The following is a 12,831-nucleotide window of genomic DNA, read 5'->3' as shown; positions in this document are numbered from 1 at the left end:
AAGCTGGATGCAGAGGAACCCACCGAGGAACAGCGTGCAGCACCAGCAGCACCAGGAGCCGGGGAGCAGCGTGTGGAGCAGACTGTGAGTGCCAGACACTGCAGCCGGGGGCAGCTCTGTGCAGGGTTTATGGGGCATCCGCAGCAGCTGGGCAGGGCCCCAGGGAAAGACACTGACTGAGCCTGGCCTGGAAATCTGCACGTGGCTGTTTTCTGGACTAGAGACTGGACTGGAGAACCCCACCCCCACCCCAGCACTGGCCTGCAGGGCCCTGACTGGCGACTGGACTGGCCCAGGGGCCAAACAAGAGCCGCGGTTGCTCACTTTGAGCTGTAAGTGATTACGCCTCTGTATCTCGGGGGGGATCTGCAACCTCCCCGTTCCCGCCAGCCCCAGTCACTGCCCTGCCCTGAGCCTGTGTTGGGTGGGAATCGGGACCCACCGGGGCTCCCCCTACAGGCCTGGAGCTGAAGTGCCTCTGGCCAGGTGACCCCCCCCCTCACTAAGCCCACCCTGAGGACGAATACACACAGAGCGACAGCACTCGCAGCGCTCTGTGCCCTCGCATTGTTCTCTCTGCCCGTGGGGCTGCCCCTTTCCCCGAGCCCTCGTCTAGACATCTCGTCTGTGTGGGGCGGGGCTGACTCTCGTGCCGGGCGTGTACGGTCTGAGCACAACGGGCCGGTGTGCTGGGTCCCTGGGCACTAGTGTCACGAACGTGAATATTAATACCAACAGTTCACACTCTGCACCGGGCGCTGGGGATCGACCTGTGACTGGAAACCCAGGCGGTTACAGCCCCTTTTCACCCCGTTCCCATGGAAATCCTGCTCTGGTGGCACCCCCGCCCCAAACAACAACCTCACTGAGCAGAGACACAGAGCCCAGGGGCCTGGGGAGGGGCTGCCCGAGGCAGAGCGGGGACCGGGCACTCACCTGCTCAAGATCCCACAGTCCGATCCAGACCGGACCGCTGTTTCTGTGGTACCGCTTGATATAATGGGCCATCATATTATTTTCTCCAGCACTGTGAATGGAGGCGAGATGGGCCCCGTGCCAGTGGTGCTGGCACTCAGCCTGGGACAAGAAGAAACAAAGCCAGTTAAACAGGGATCGGGGCCTGTTCTCGGCCCAGGGCTATTCAGTCTCTGTCTCAGGGATCTGGGAGACAATACAAAACCAGTGCGGGTGAAGGCTGCCGGTGACAGTGAGATTGCTGGAGCGGGAAATAGTGACGGACACGTCAGGTCTATACGGGGATCGGGATCGCACGGTGAGCTGGGCTGACTTGATCCCCGTGTGCGTTAATACAGCTAAATGCAGGGTCTCACGGCCAGGAACCAAGGCAGCCGGCTGCACTGACAGCCGGGGGATGTAGCCTGGGAGCCGGCACTGAAAAGCACCCAGGGGTCATGGCTGCAACCAGCCGAATGGGAGCTCTCCGTGCCCTGCTGCACAAGAGGGCAGGTGTGAGCCTTGAACGTGTAAGCACAGGGCGATCGCCTTGGAGCAGGGAGGGGGTGTTACACGTATACGGCACTAGTGAGACCAGCACTGGGCACCATGTCCCGGTCTGGGGTCTCTCCTCAGACAGGCCGTTAACAAATTGGAGAGCTCGGAAAAGAGCTCCAAGAACGCCGAGAGGTCTGGAAAACCTGCCTCACAGAGGGAGACTGGCAGGAAAGCCAGAAGATTTCTGACTGTCCCTCCTTCCAGGCCCAGCTTCCCATAGAGACGCAGCCAGGGTTTAGCATAATAGGTGCCCTGGGGAGGCGCCTGCCCAGCCGGGCACTCCTGCTAACGGGCTTTCCCCTCCCCCAGCTCCATGAGGAGAGGAAGCCTTCCCTGGCTCCTAGCTGAGGTCCCCACAGACGGCCTTGCCCTGTCCCCATGCTCCAGACACAGCCCTGCTGGGTACTGGGTCTGTGACCTGCCCCTGTTCTATGCCAACCTGGAGCAACTGCTCCCACAATCAGGGCCGGCTCTAGGCACTAGCAAAACAAGCTGGTCCTTGGGGCGGCATGGCCGGCGCCAGAATGCCGCCCCTAAAAATGTGCCCCGGCTGCCCTAGCTCACCTCCGCTGCTGCTGCCACGGCACGCGAAACAGCTGATTCACGCGCCGCTGCTCCCCCTCCGTCCCAGCCTTGAGAGCCTGGGGGGGGGGGGGAGAAAAGCAGCGGCGCCCGCGCCGCGGCCACTCGGAGTCTCCCCCTCCCTCCCAGACTCTCAAACCTGGGAGGGAGTGGGAGACTCAGAGTGGCCGCCGCTTCTCCCCCTCCCTCCCTCCCTCCCTCCTAGGCTTGAGAGCCTGAGGGGAGGAGGCAGGGCTGGGGATTTGGGGAAGGGGCGGAGCTGAGGCGGGGCCGGGGGTGGGGTAATTAAAGAACGAGGGGGGGGGCGGCCAAAATTGTTTTTGCTTTGGGCGGCAAAAATCCTAGAGCCGGTCCTGCCCACAATAGCTACAGGCCAAAGCACTAAAGAGCATTGCAGGGGCACTACAGAGCGGAGACAGCAGAAACCACAGTTCCCCCAGCCCCCCAGAGCACAGGGAATTCTCAGCCTCACAGGCACATCCACGTTCACTCAGTGCCCCACACGGCATTACACGGGGCTCCAGCGCCCCCATCAGGACCTGTGCAGCGACTCGCTGGCCACATGCCAGCCAGCAATGGGGATCGAACCAGAGACCTTCAGCACAGCCCTGCCACGAGAGCGAAGGGAGCTGCTTTGGTAACACCGAGTAAGGAGCCAGCCCTTCCTGAGCCAGCCTAGAGGGAGACTGACATGCTGTACCCCAAAGCAACACCCTGACACCCCCATATTTACCATGGGGATGTGATTATGATGCGTTTCCTACAGACAGAGCACATAGGCAATGGAGGGTTCCTGATCATGGGGGGGGGGGGGTGTGTTCCCTGATCGAAGGGGGATGGGATAGCTCAGTGGTTTGAGCATTGGCCTGCTAAACCCAGAGTTGTGAGTTCAATCCCTGAGGGGGGTCATTTAGGGAACTGGGGCAAAAATCTCTCTGGGGATTGGTCCTGCAGGGGGTTGGACTAGATGATCTTCTGAGGTCCCTTCCACCCCTGATATTCTAAGTGACATCATCATTTGGCCTCACTCACCACACAACTGAACACCTGAAAATATGTCTGGAGGATAAAGACGTGGACTGGGGAGGTGGTCCAAAGAGGGAATCCCTGCCTGTGTATGCAAGATTGGTGAACTGTTTGTACCAGCCGGGTGAGGTGCTACGTGGCTCTGGGAAGAAGGATAAAGGAGTTTGAGGCGCAAGTGGTGTTCTCATCCATCCTCCCTGTGCAGGGAAAAGGCCCAGGTAGAGACCATCAAATCGTGGAAGTCAATGAATGGCTATGCAGGTGGCGTTGGAGAGAAGGCTTTGGATTCTTCAACCATAGGATGATGTTCCAAGAAGGAGGAGTGCTAGGCAGAGACAGGCTCCACCTAACGAAGAGAGGGAAGAGCACCTTCGCAAGCAGGCTGGCTAACCTAGTGAGGGGGGTTTAAACTAGGTTCACCGGGGGAAGGAGACCAAAGCCCTGACATAAGTGGCGAAGTTGGGTACCGGGAGGAAGCACAAGCAGGAGAGCGCAAGAGAGGAGGACTCCTGTCTCAGACTGAGAAAGCAGGACAATCAGCGAGTTATCTTAAGTGCCTATACACAAATGCAAGAAGCCTGGGAAACAAGCAGGGAGAACTGAAAGTCCTTCAACAGTCAAGGAACTATGACGCGATTGGAATAACAGAGACTTGGTGGGATAACTCACATGACTGGAGTCCTGTCATGGATGGATATAAACTGTTCAGGAAGGACAGGCAGGGCAGAAAAGATGGGGGAGTTGCATTGTATGTAAGAGAGGAGTATGACTGCTCAGAGCTCCAGTATGAAACTGCAGAAAAACCTGAGAGTCTCTGGAGTAAGTTTAGAAGTGGGAGCAACAAAGGTGATGTTGTGGTGGGAGGCTGCTATAGACCACCAGACCAGGGGGATGGAGTGGACGAGGCTTTCTTCCGGCAACTAACAGAATTTACTAGATTGCAGGCCCTGGTTCTCATGGGGGACTTCAATCACCCCGATAACTGCTGAGAGAGCAATACAGCAGTGCACAGACAATCCAGGAAGTTTTTTGAAAGTGTAGGGGACAATTTCCTGGTGCAAGTGCTGGAGGAACCAACTAGGGGCAGAGCTTTTCTTGACCTGCTGCTCACAGACCGGAAAGAATTAGTAGGAGAAGCAAAAGTGGATGGGAACCTGGGAGGCAGTGACCATGAGATGGTCGAGTTCAGGATCCTGACACAAGGAAGAAAGGAGAGCAGCAGAATACGGAACCTGGATTTCAGAAAAGCAGACTTTGACTCCCTCAGGGAACAGATGGGCAGGATCCCCTGGGAGAATAACATGAGGGGGAAAGGAGTCCAAGAGAGCTGGCTGTATTTTAAAGAATCCTTATTGAGGTTGCAGGAACAAACCATCCCGATGTGTAGAAAGAATAGTAAATATGGCAGGTAACCAGCTTGGTTTAACAGTGAAATCCTTGCTGATCTTAAACACAAAAAGAAGCTTTCAAGAAGTGGAAGATTGGACAAATGACCAGGGAGGAGTATAAAAATATTGCTCAGGCATGCAAGAGTGAAATCAGGAAGGCCAAATCACACTTGGAGTTGCAGCTAGCAAGAGATGTTAAGAGTAACAAGAAGAGTTTCTTCAGGTATGTTAGCAACAAGAAGAAAGTCAAGGAAAGTGTGGGCCCCTTCTGAATGAGGGAGGCAACCTAGTGACCGAGGATGTGGAAAAAGCTAATGTACTCAATGATTTTTTTGCCTCTGTCTTCATGAACAAGGTCAGCTCCCAGACGGCTGCACTGGGCAGTACAGCATGGGGAGAAGGTGACCAGCCCTCTGTGGAGAAAGAAGTGGTTCGGGACTATTTAGAAAAGCTGGACGAGCACAAGTCCATGGGGCCGGATGCCAGATGTGCTGCATCCGAGGGTGCTAAAGGAGTTGGCGGATGTGATTGCAGAGCCATTGGCCATTATCTTTGAAAACTCATGGCGATCGGGGGAGGTCCCAGATGATTGGAAAAAGGCTAATGTAGTGCCCATCTTTAAAAAAGGGAAGGAGGAGGATCCGGGGAAGTACAGGCCAGTCAGCCTCACCTCAGTCCCTGGAAAAATCATGGAGCAGGTCCTCAAGGAATCAATTCTGAAGCACTTAGAGGAGAGGAAAGTGATCAGGAACAGTCAGCATGGATTCACCAAGGGCAAGTCATGCCTGACTAACCTAATTGCCTTCTATGAGAAGATAACTGGCTCTGGATGAGGGGAAAGCAGTGGACATGTTATTCCTTGACTTTAACAAAGCTTTTGATATGGTCTCCCACAGTATTCTTGCCAGCAAGTTAAAGAAGTATGGGTTGGATGAATGGACTATAAGGTGGATAGAAAGCTGGCTAGAACGTCAGGTTCAACGGGTAGTGATCAATGGATCCATGTCTAGTTGGCAGCCAGTATCAAGCGGAGTGCCCCAAGGGTTGGTCCTGGGGCCGGTTTTGTTCAATATCTTCATTAATGATCTGGAGAATGGCATGGATTTCACCCTCAGCAAGTTTGTAGATGACACTAAACTGGGAGGAATGGTAGATATGCTGGAGGGTAGGGATAGGATACAGAGGGACCTAGACAAATTAGAGGATTGGGCCAAAAGATATCTGATGAGGTTCAACAAGGACAAGTGCAGAGTCCTGCACTTAGGACGGAAGAATCCCATGCACTGTTACAGACTAGGGACCGAGTGGCTAGGCAGCAGTTCTGCAGAAAATGACCTAGGGGTCACAGTGGACGAGAAGCTGGATATGAGTCGACAGTGTGCCCTTGTTTCCAAGCAGGCTAACAGCATTTTGGGCTGTATAAGTAGGGGCATTGCCAGCAGATCAAAGAACGTGATCATTCCCCTCTATTCGACATTGGTGAGGCCTCATCTGGAGTACTGTGTCTAGTTTTGGGCCCCACACTACAAGAAGGATGTGGAAAAATTGGAAAGAGTCCAGTGGAGGGCAACAAAAATGATTAGGGGTCTGGAGCACACGTCTTATGAGGAAAGGCTGAGGGAACTAGTCTTGTTTAGTCTGCAGAAGAGAAGAATCATAGAATGATTGCTCTGGGCTGACCAGAATGGATTGTGTTAGCCTTTATCGTAGAATAGAATCATAGAATATCAGGGTTGGAAGGGACCTCAGGGGGTATCTAGTCCAACCCCCTGCTCAAAGCAGGACCAACACCAACTAAATCATCCCAGCCAGGGCTTTGTCAAGCCGGGCCTTAAAAACCTCTAAGGAAGGAGATTCCACCACCTCCCTAGGTAACCCATTCCAGTGCTTCACCACCCTCCTAGTGAAATAGCGTTTCCTAATATCCATCCTAGACCTCCCCCACTGCAACTTGAGACCATTGCTCCTTGTTCTGTCATCTGGTACCACTGAGAACAGTCTAGATCCATCCTCTTTGGAACCCCCTTTCAGGGGTTGATCCCTGTCTCAATTTTGAAGCACTTTGAGGAGAGGAAAGTGATCGGGAAGAGTCAGCATGGATTCACCAAGGGCAAGTCATGCCTGACCAACCTGATTGCCTTCTACAATGAGATAACTGGCTCTGTGGATGAGAGGAAAGCAGTGGATGTGTTATTCCAAAGAGGATAGATCTAGATTCTGACAAAATTGGTCCCTGACTTGACAAAGCCCTGGCTGGGATGATTTAATTGGGGATTGGTCCTGCTTTGAGCAGGGGGTTGGACTAGATGACCTTCAGAGGTCCCTTCCAACCATGATATTCTATGATTCCATGATTCAGATTCTGTGTACTTTATAGAACTCAAATTATATTTTGTTTTATTTCTTAGGTAATTTTCTTTGATCCATACAATTATTACTTATAATCCCTTAAAATCTCTCTCTTTCTGTAGTTAATAAACCTATTTTATATTTTTTTTACCTAAAACAGTGTGTTGTTTGAAATGCAAAGGGAAATCTGATCAGGAACAAGGGCTGGTGCATTGTCCTCTCCACATTGAGGGAGGGACAGACTGGGTAATATACTTACACCCGTCAGGCTTCTGACCAGGGCAAGACGGTACAGCTCTGGGGTCCCAGGCTGGGGAGCTGTGGGGAACTGGCTGGAGTCTCTCTATTCCTGGTTCATGAGTGGCTGGTGAAAGCATTCATGTAACTGCAGCTGGGTGTGTCCCTGCCTGTGGATGTTTGTGCGAATGCAGGACCTCGAGGGGTTTGCAGCTTGTCACATTACTACAGTGTGAGGGGGAGCCCAGGTTGGTAATCCAGAGGGCTCAGCGGTACCCCAGTTCCAGGCTGCACCCTGGGGAACCCATCACAGAGATATGACCCCACCTAGGCCCAGGCCGTCCCGGGTGCCCTTGGTAGACACATCGCATGACAAGCGCGTCGGGTCCAGTGAAAATTGTGCCCCACCGGGAGCTACGTTTACATTGTATTCTACTCCCCAGCCTGGCCAGGGCAGATTGTTCCCTCACAGCATGTTCCCAGGGCTCTGTCTGGGGCAGTGTGAAATGTGCAGCCCTGGGCTCCCACCCCTCCCACCGGAGCAGATTCCCCAGCCCAGCCCAGCTCAGTGACTCTGATATTCACCCTAAACCTCCCCATCCCTCCAGCTCCAGCTCCAGCCCCTGAGCCCCCAGCCTCTTACCTCAGCCTCTAGCCAGGTTTTGTATTGGGGGAAGTATCCATAGCAGTTGCCTTGGAAGGGTAGCCAGCCCGTGGGACAGGACCCAGCCTGTGCCCCTGCAGAGAGAGGGGGTTGGGGGCAATGGTGGGGACAGGACACCGCGGTTAGAGGCTGTTTCAGAGGCAGAACCGTGGCTTTCCCATTAGCACGAATAACATGGGATCCCGTTTGGGGCTGTGTCTGGCTGGCAGGACCCTCCAGGCCCTGGCACTGCAGGAAGAAGCTGGGTTTGCTCAGACCCCACATCGGCAGAACGGGGCCCCTGGAACCCAGCCCTGAGCAGGGATCCCAGCAGGGCAGGGCCTCTGGGTCGCTATGGGGCAGGGGCTCCTTTCCCCAGGGCTCCCTGGGGGGAGGAAGGAGCAGTGCACTGTGGGGGGGCTGATAGACCCTCCCTGCTCCTGCCCCAGGGAGCCCCATAGACTCCCAGCTCTGGGAAATGGGGGAAATATGGAGATGCCCATCACAGTGGCCCCCATTCAGCTGCAGCCCTCGGGCAGAGGGAATTCCTGCCACCCTGAGTTCCTCCCCATCTCCCCTTGGGCCATGCGGGACAGTGGGGCCAGGGAAGCTGGCAGGGGGGCAGGAAGGGAACACCCAGGGCCACGGGGTGAAGCTGGGGGAGCAATGGGGTTGGCACAGACTGGAACTAGAGAGGAAATCGGGAGCAGGGGCCCAGTTCTGGATGGAAGGACCTGGGGGGGTACAAGGAGGAGGGAAGGGGAGAGAGGTGCCCAGGGAGATGGGGCATAAAGAGGGGGAATAGCAGGGATCTGTGGGGGCTGGGGTGGAGGGGAGGGGAACACTATGTAGTCTGCCCTTCTCAGGGCTGGGGACACAGAGGGACGGGGTGGAGCCGTATCCCAGCAGGGGGAGGGAATGGGACAGTCTGGAGGAGAAAGGCACAGTGTGCAGGTAATGGGGCAGCCCAGCCGGGATCAGAGGCCGGATGCGGGAGAAGCTGGGGTTGGAGCGGAGCCATGACCAGTTGTTGGAGAGGGACCCTGTGGGGACACAGCCAGACATTGGGAGGGGACCACAGGAGGGTGGGATGGGAGCCTGTAGCTGACGGGGGATGAGAGCCCGTTGCCCAGGGACTGGCCCCACTCAATCCTCATGGGAAGAGCCGACCCTGGGGGGCATTTCATCCACCTTCTCTCACCCACTCCCTGGGGAGGGGCTGCAGGGCCTGGGCTCCCCCCAGGGCAGTGAACCTCATCAGCAGGAGATGGGCAGTGGCTCTGGGCGTGACAAGAGAAATGAATTCACTTCCCAATTCCCAATATGGCAACCAGCCCCCGGGGCTCCAGCTCCGAGGGGCCAGGCAGGGACTCACCTTCCAGCGAGGGGTTAAAGATCAGGCAGCCGAGGAGGCAGAGGCTGAAGTAGGCGACTGGCCCCATCTTCTCGCTTCCCCTGGGGAGAAAACACACAAGACAAGAAGATGGGGCCATGAGAGCCTGAGACACCCCCCAGAGCGACACCCCTCCCCTGTGTGGCATTACACAGGGGGAGGCGGTTCAGAGCTGGGGCTGTTTGTTAAAGGGCCTGGCTGGTCTGGAAGGGCCCTGAGAGGGATACCAGGCCCGGGGGACTCAACTCAGAGGCCCCAGTGGGGCAGGGGAGCTGTGCAGGGCCCCCTCCCTGGGCTGGTTCCCAAGGGGCCGTCAGCCTGCGGCTCTCCCTGCCCCTCGTCTCCAGCCGGGCAGGGCAGGGCCGGGCCACAGGGAGCAGAGCCCCAGGGAGAGGACGCTCAGCACCGACACATGGGGACGGGGTGCCGGGGCAGCACTGTGGGGGAAGGGGTGGGACAAAGACGGCCCCAGGGACTCACACAGGGCAAGTCTGGACATGAGGCTCTGTCACAGAGCTCGGCTGCCACCCAGTGCCCAGCACCCTGTGCAGAGGGAGAAGGGCCGGGAGGGGGCAGGAACTCACCTGTCCGTCTGTCTGGGCGGCTGGTCTGGAGCGATGAGGATCGGAGCTCAGCCTGTGCAGGGCGCTGGCTCTCCGGGGTATTTATAGACCTACTGGGGGCACGAGGGGGGGGAGAAGGGAGGGGGCAGGATGCTGGACATGCAAATCAGCCCAGCTGGCAAATACAAGGATCCCAGCCCAGAGCAAACAGAGACTCTGTGACCCGCCCGTCAGCTGAGCTGGACCATCAGGAAGTCTTAGTTAGGGTGCGATCAAAGGCAGAGGCATTGGGTAACGGGCCCATCCTGGGCCTCTGCACGAACCTGAGTCCTCCCCCCGCCCATCACTGCTGTCTCCCTCGGCCGGGCTGCAGCTGGCTCTCTGCCATCCCGGCGTTCAGGGAGGATCAGCCCGGGGCGCTGTAGCCCATCTCCTGTCTCCAGCAGTGGCCAGGACCCGCTGCCTCATGGGACGGGGCAAGAATCCCAGCAGGGGCAGCGAGGGGATAACCTGCTTTGGTGAAGACGCTGCCTGACCCCCAGTGCTCAGCACCAGCTCACGCCCTGAAGCAGGGGGGTGTATAGCCCAGCCTGAGCTCTGGGGTAGTTTTATCCTCACGGTTAGAACTCTGCATGTTCCTGTTCTCCACGTAAATGTCGAGACATTTTCTGAATCCTGCTAAACTGCTGACCTCAATAATATATTGTGGCAGTGAGTTCCACAGTCTAATCAAATGATGTCTGAGAAAAGTATTTCCTTTCTGGTGCCTTTCAGTATTGAACAGACTCCCTGTTCTTGTGCTAGGAGATGGGCTGAACCAACATGCCTGATCTCCCTTCCCTAGAGCAGTCGTTATTCTGTATATCTTTAGTGTGTCCCCTGTCCTGCATCACCTCTGTAAGGTAACCATCCCAACCTGTTATTCTCTCTCCATATGGGGCATCATTCCACCCCTGGGGCTGACCCAGACTGCACACAGCATCCAGACGAGGCGACACCATTGATTTATGTAACAGCACTGTAATGAGGAGGTTAGTTAAACAGAAATTAAAAGTTACAGCGCAAAAAGTGAAATCCCTGCAAACTGCATGGAAACTTTTTAAAGATACCATAATAGAGGCTCGACTTAAATGTTTACCCCAAATTAAAAAACATAGTAAAAGAACCAAAAAAGAGCCACCGTGGCTAAACAAAGTAAAAGAAGCAGTGAGAGGCAAAAAGGCATCCTTTAAAAAGTGGAAGTTAAATCCTAGTGAAGAAAATAGAAAGGAGCATAAACTCTGGCAAACAAAGTGTAAAAATATAATTAGGAAGGCCAAAAAAGAATTTGAAGAACAGCTAGCCAAAGACTCAAAAAACAGTTTTTTTTAAGTACATCAGAAGCAGGAAGCCTGCTAAAGAACCAGTGGGGCCACTGGACGATCGAGATGCTAAAGGAGCAAAAAAGGACGAGGCCATTGTGGAGAAGCTAAATGAATTCTTTGCATCGGTCTTCACAGCTGAGGATTTGGGGGAGATCCCAAAAATGAGCCATTCTTTTTAGGTGACAAATCTGAGGAACTGTCCCAGATTGAGATGTCATTAGAGGAGTTTTTGGAACAAATTGATAACCTAAACAGTAATAAGTCACCAGGACCAGATGGTATCACCCAAGAGTTCTGAAGGAACTCAAATGTAAAATTGCAGGACTACTAACTGTAGTGTGTAACCTAACATTTAAATCAACTTCTGTACCAGATGATTGGAGGATAGCTAATGGGACACTGTAACGATGCTGGTTCTGGCGGGACCCAACTGAGAGTGCCAATTCAGGACAAATTGCTTAAAGCAGGGCAGTTACAGCCCAAGGCTGGGGTTCCTTTGCACACCCAGGCACCAAACCAGACAGAGAGAGAAGACTTCGGTCTCACCCCACTGGCTAACCACAAGTCAGACAAGCAATCTCCTTAGACACTCCAGGTTCCCAGTATCACCACCAGTGCCACTCGTTATGGGGACAAATGGTTATGAAAACCAATACCCCAGTAAAAGAAAAGAGGTTCTCCTGATCCCAAAGGACCAAGCCCAAGACCCAGGTCAATATACAAATCAGATCTTACCCACAAATCACGCTGTTGCCAATCCTTTAGAATCTAAAATCTAAAGGTTTATTCATAAAAGGGAAAAAGATAAAGATGAGAGCTAGAATTGGTTAAATGGAATCAATTACATACAGTAACGGCAAAGTTCTTGGTTCAGGCTTGTAGCAGTGATGTGCAGGTTTAAATCAAGTCTCTGGAACATCCCCAGATGGAACGGGTCATTCAGTCCTTTCTGTAGAGCGTCAGTTTGTAGCAAAGTCCCTTCAGAGGTCAGAAGCAGGATTGAAGACAAGTTGGAGAAGCTGCAGCAGCTTTTTATAGTCTCTTGCCATGTGGTCTCTGCTTTCTTTGTCCCAAGGACAAGCCACCCAGCACATGGCCTGGGAGAACCTCAGAGTTCTGTCCCTAGGCCAATCCCGGCATACTTTGCTGAGTCACAAGGCGTATCTGCCTTCTCTCAATGGGTCAATTGTATAGCTGATGTTTTTTTGTTTTTTTTTAATGGAGTGTGACAGGGTCGGTAGCTCACCGCTGTGGCGCCTCCTCCTGGCTGCTTCGGGGAATTAGTTTTGCGCCAGTAGAGCGCCCTCTTTGGGTGGCGTTCCGCCTGTTGTCTCGCCTTTGTGGGGGGCACGGACTTGCGTTGCTCCCGACGTCGGCGTCCTCTTCCGGAACACTGCCCTCCGACAGTGTCCCTTTGTCCAATCACACCCCCCTTCGGGGGGGGGGGTGGTTACACAACAGCCCCACACCCTCGAGTCCGATCCTCACAGTCCAGGACCTGGTGTGTTTCTGACCGGCCACTCCCTGCGGCCCGTGGCTGTGCGTGAGGCAGCACAGCAAACAAAGGGAAAAAAAAGGGGGGGGGGGGGGGACTCAGGCCCACCCACTACTCTAAGTCCCAGTCCAGAGGCCCTCGGGTGACAGTCTCACTGTCTTCCTTCTCCTTCCTCCTCTGACTATCCCTCTGGACCGCTTCCCCAACAGCCCTTTGCTACTCTAGGCCTCCTCCTCCCAGGCCTGCCGCCTAGCAGGCTATGGAGTAGGGCCTTCTCCC

At 54.6% G+C, this 12,831-nt stretch overlaps 2 long non-coding RNA genes across 2 annotated transcripts in view; one reads left to right on the top strand and one right to left on the bottom strand.

The window, feature by feature from the left end:
- The window catches only part of LOC135983428 (uncharacterized), a 256,391-nt gene that overhangs the window by 176,231 nt on the left and 67,329 nt on the right, over positions 1 to 12,831 (top strand). The window lies entirely within an intron of this gene.
- On the bottom strand, positions 578 to 9,195 carry LOC135972649 (uncharacterized). The gene is made up of 3 exons (XR_010589130.1): positions 9,113 to 9,195; positions 7,738 to 7,832; positions 578 to 1,077 (listed from the first exon to the last, which is right to left on the bottom strand). It is a non-coding gene; the product is annotated as an uncharacterized LOC135972649 (long non-coding RNA).

Source organism: Chrysemys picta, chromosome 1 (assembly GCF_011386835.1).
Source record: "Chrysemys picta bellii isolate R12L10 chromosome 1, ASM1138683v2, whole genome shotgun sequence".
Taxonomy (NCBI): Eukaryota; Metazoa; Chordata; order Testudines; family Emydidae; genus Chrysemys; species Chrysemys picta.
This window is presented reverse-complemented; position numbering and strand designations above follow the sequence as displayed.